Here is a 4,218-nt window from a genome sequence, read left to right on the forward strand (position 1 = left end):
AAGATGAACGAATACTTATAGAGCAACTATTACTTCAATTAATTATCACTACCACCCTTAGAGATGTGGCTTAGCAGATAAAGAAACTGAGGCACAGAGAAGTTAAGTAACTCACCAAAATCAAGTGGTAGAGCCAGGATTTGAATCCATGTTGACCTGACTCCACAGCTTATGCTGGGTGTATGACACCAAAGGTTTCCTAACTCATGAACCTTGTTATCTAAGAGCAGCAGGACTCTGCCAAGAGATGATACATCTTCACATTTATGCTTAACCTAGAAGACTCCTGGATATCTACTCTTTAGATCCTTAACCAGGTTTATGTTCCCATCACTCCTCTAGGAGCCCTTTCAGCAGAGCACTCTTTACCCTGACTCTGAGAAGATTCCTTATCTCCTTTCTACTGGACATTGAACTCAAGGGGATGAATATATATCAACCCTTATATATCTAGTAAATAGAAGGTATTCAGTCCATGTTTGCTGAATGAATTTAAATGAAAATGTTGGAGATTGTGTTATGGCTTCGAAGTTGAGCGAGCAGAGCGAATGTGCATAACAATATTAAAGTTTGGCAAAGCTAGGAACAAACTTGACCAGAATGGTGACAAAGGGGGAGGATGTCTTGTTCACTTTTACAATTAATGGATCATGATTTCAGTATCTAGCACCAGAGATTCCACATGACTTACAAATGTGTGCTTCACAGTTACAGGTAGACTTCACTCTAGCTCTGTGGCTCTGAAACCAATGTTCTGCTATTCCTGGTGGCTGCGCCTGAGTCACTCTTCACAACAAGATGCCCTTGACAAGTACCAATCTTTCAGTGGTGGTTTCAAACCATTTGGGAAAAAAAAACAGAGCAAATGATAAAGCAAATGAGAGCAAACTGTTAATAATTACTGACCTTCGGGAAAGCAAACACAGTGAGTTCTTTGTACTATTCTTGCAACATTTTTATAATATTTTAAGATTATATCAAAATAAGTTTTTAAAATCTAAAAAAGAGTAAGTTTTCCAGAAGATTCCAACATACAAGGTCTAGTGTACTGGCTATACTAGTAACATAGTCTCTTTTCAGATGTCCCAAAAAATCAAACTCAGGCTCAAGTTTTCTTGCCTATCAGCCAATATCAAGGGAAAAGGAGCTCTCTGGGTAATGAAGCACTGCCATGGCTTCCGGATTGGGGCAAAGATTAAATTACTTGTAGCTTGAATAGTATTCATGAACTTAGCGGTATCTCCTATTGATCAAAGCCCCAGTACTATTTCCTCACAGAAACCCCCATCCTTTCTTCAGCCACTGGCTGAGTTCTTTCTTCCTTTTCCCAAGCCTAGCTATGGGATCAGGCAAATTTTTCCCAGGATCTTTCTTTCTTGCTCTTCCTCAGGAGAAGCACAGCGACAGTTCTGATAGTAAGAGCTTTACAGCTATCATATATGGTAAGACTTGCAGAGAGAAGGCAAAAACAATCATGAAAGAGTCACAAGTTCCAGAAAACTCAAAGTGATAGTTACTTGGTCTGTAATAACCACTTGCTAGCACCCTTTTATTCATTCATCATTTCTACCCACTCATCCTGGATCTTCCCCAGAATGCTTCAGCCTTCCCAGCCATTGTAACTTGAATGACAGAAACTTAAGAGCCATTCAACTATCCCCATTTCAGGAGAATGCCAGATAGCTGTCACCCAATACTCACTTCTCACCTAAAGGAGAGGTAAGTAAAGATCTCAGTAAATTGTATATTTCCACTTAATATATATACCGAGTATCCGCACTCTATGACTGAAACTGAATGACTAAAGGATATAGGAACACAGTAAATGGCTGTGAATACCATATATAGGATATAGGATGGTAAGAGGGTGGAAAAAGGAACAGAGTCTGAGGAAGGACATTAAGGAGAAAAATAGAGAGGCATGGCACTAATGGGACAAAGAAATGGGGTACTATCTATTGAAGATAACTTTATAGTATTATCAACTGGACTGGGGAGAAATGCACACATGTTGGAATATTCACTTTGCAAGCTAAATAATGTGATTTAATGTAACTTGAAATAAAATTAAAACAGAAAGAAAAAAAGATCACAGTAAATTATACCCTGATGAGAGATTTTCATTATGTAGTTCAGCGTATGACCTCTATCTTCTTTAGCGCCTATTCTGTGTAAGCTCCATGAAGAGGCAGGTACATTATGTCCCATGATAATGTTCAATCTCATTTTTGACCAAGCTCTCTGTATCCTAATCAGGGCTTATAAGAACTCTCTGTAATGCCATGTCTTCACAAACACCTCCTGCCTCCTGCCTGCTCCTCTTCCCCTTAAATACTTGCATAGTTTCAGCCAATCTCAAAATAGTGGACAAAAAGAATCAATGGCTTTCTATAGGTTGGGGTAGGGATGAATTTTTATGGTTGGTGGACTACAAAGAAGGAAAAGGCAAGCATTAAGGTACAGAGTCATACTATACGTACAAGCCTCCAAAATTCTTTGCTTTATGATGACAGCCATGTACCATCACCTGTCCTGCTCTTAGAAAACTACTATAGGCCAGGTGGGTCACAGGTACAACCATAAGATTGCTTCCATGTCATTCTTAAAAAAAAAAAAGAATTATTTTATTTAACTTTATTTATTTACGTATTTATTTCTTTTAATTTGACCAGAGAAGGGCAGAGTGAGAGTGAGAGAGAGAAAGCAAGAAAGCAAGCCACCAGGTCTGGGACCTGAACCGTTTTCGATCATGTGGGAGTCCAGCACCCTTAACTGCCACACTACCAGCCCCCATCCAAGTCACTCTTAACTTCCAGCTGATCACGAACACTTCAGAGATAAGTGGAAAGGTCCTTCTTCTCTTTTCCCTGTGACCAAGATTCACGTCACACTGCCAAGGCCTAGCAACATGATTCAGAAAAGAAGGAAGACAGAAAGTGTGGATTCTAAAATCAGACTTTCATCCCTGAGTATTCCAGAATTAATTGGGCAGAAACTGCAAGGAACTGTTTCAAGGCAACAATACTGGGTTAAGAGTTCTTCTCTACCAAACAAGGGTATAGAAAAGAGCACATCAACAGAAAAAGGTGGCAATGATGGTAGCTAACATTGAGTGAGGGCTTAATATGTGTATGCACTGGGCACTGGGAGGTACTTCCCAAAGATATCCGGTAATCCTTGAGAGAGAGTATTATCCTTTTCACTTCAAGTATATAAGCTCAGAACTCCCTTTAAATGAAAGATAAAATGACATACTATGGAGGTAGAATATTCCTCAGCTAAACAAAAAAGAAAAAAAACATCTTTTTTTCACTTATCCAGAAAGTGCATGAGAACACTACTCAAAGGGTACAAAGGCCAGGATTCACCATCCTGTTTTCTACAGATGTTACTTAAGTAGCAAACTAAAAACAAACATAAGGCTTTGTTCAGGCCTTTCTCACTCCCACCCCCAGTCCCTCACCCCTAGGCTGATAAGTGGCTTCAGGGAAGGTATTTAACTACTCTGGGAAAATGGATTCTAGGTTGCTTAAACTAAGCAAAGATGTTGTGCAACCAGTTTTTACCTAAATTATTTTTCATTACTTTCTGAGTTTAGAGAGCAGCAGTTATCTGTACCAAACTGAATACAGGGAATGAGGCCGCATTTCCCTCCAGGCCACTGGAATCACCGTCAAAGTTTTCATTTCTCACACAACCAGATGACGGGTGAGTGGGGGGGAGACCTCATTCTCAGCTTCACAGATAAACGCATTTCATGGCAAAAGAAAAAGAAAAAACCCAAGACCATTCTCCCCCAAAAAACCCAGAAAATCGCACACATCAGAACTCAGTCTGAGAAGCAGCCAAATGAGTTTCTTGCCAAATCCCTAGGAGTTAACAGAAAGCCATTTCTTCTTTTTGTCCACCTCTTTGAGGTCCCGGGGTCCCGCACAACACTATAACCTTTTAAACATGCCTTCACATACTACCATTTCGGCCACTCACTCGAGATCCCGCCCCCCTTTCCTCCTCACAGGTAATAAACGCAGGTTGCCCCGTGCGATTTCAAGTCAGACTTCGCTGTAGCCGTGGCTCTGGCTCTGAAAAGTGAGAGAAAAAGATTAGAGACTTAAAAAAAAAATCTCTGCCCCCCCCACTTCGGAGGGAATAAAACGAAGTCCAGAGCTGAAGAAAAGTTTACTCTACCATGTCAAACAGTGGGAAATTTTCCTCTTT

At 40.3% G+C, this 4,218-nt stretch overlaps 1 long non-coding RNA gene across 1 annotated transcript in view; it reads right to left on the minus strand.

Annotated features, from left to right (window-relative positions):
• LOC106736310 (uncharacterized) overlaps positions 1–4,218 on the minus strand; it is a 12,215-nt gene extending 7,997 nt beyond the window's left edge. The window contains exons 1-3 of the long non-coding RNA XR_001371352.1: positions 4,189–4,218; positions 3,988–4,082; positions 692–819 (exon numbers count right to left, since the gene is read on the minus strand). This is a non-coding gene — a long non-coding RNA (uncharacterized LOC106736310). The remainder of the gene's footprint in view (positions 1–691; positions 820–3,987; positions 4,083–4,188) is intronic.

The sequence above is a fragment of the Tupaia chinensis genome, unplaced genomic scaffold (genome assembly GCF_000334495.1).
Source record: "Tupaia chinensis unplaced genomic scaffold, TupChi_1.0 Scaffold138400_2, whole genome shotgun sequence".
NCBI classification, from domain to species: Eukaryota; Metazoa; Chordata; class Mammalia; order Scandentia; family Tupaiidae; genus Tupaia; species Tupaia belangeri.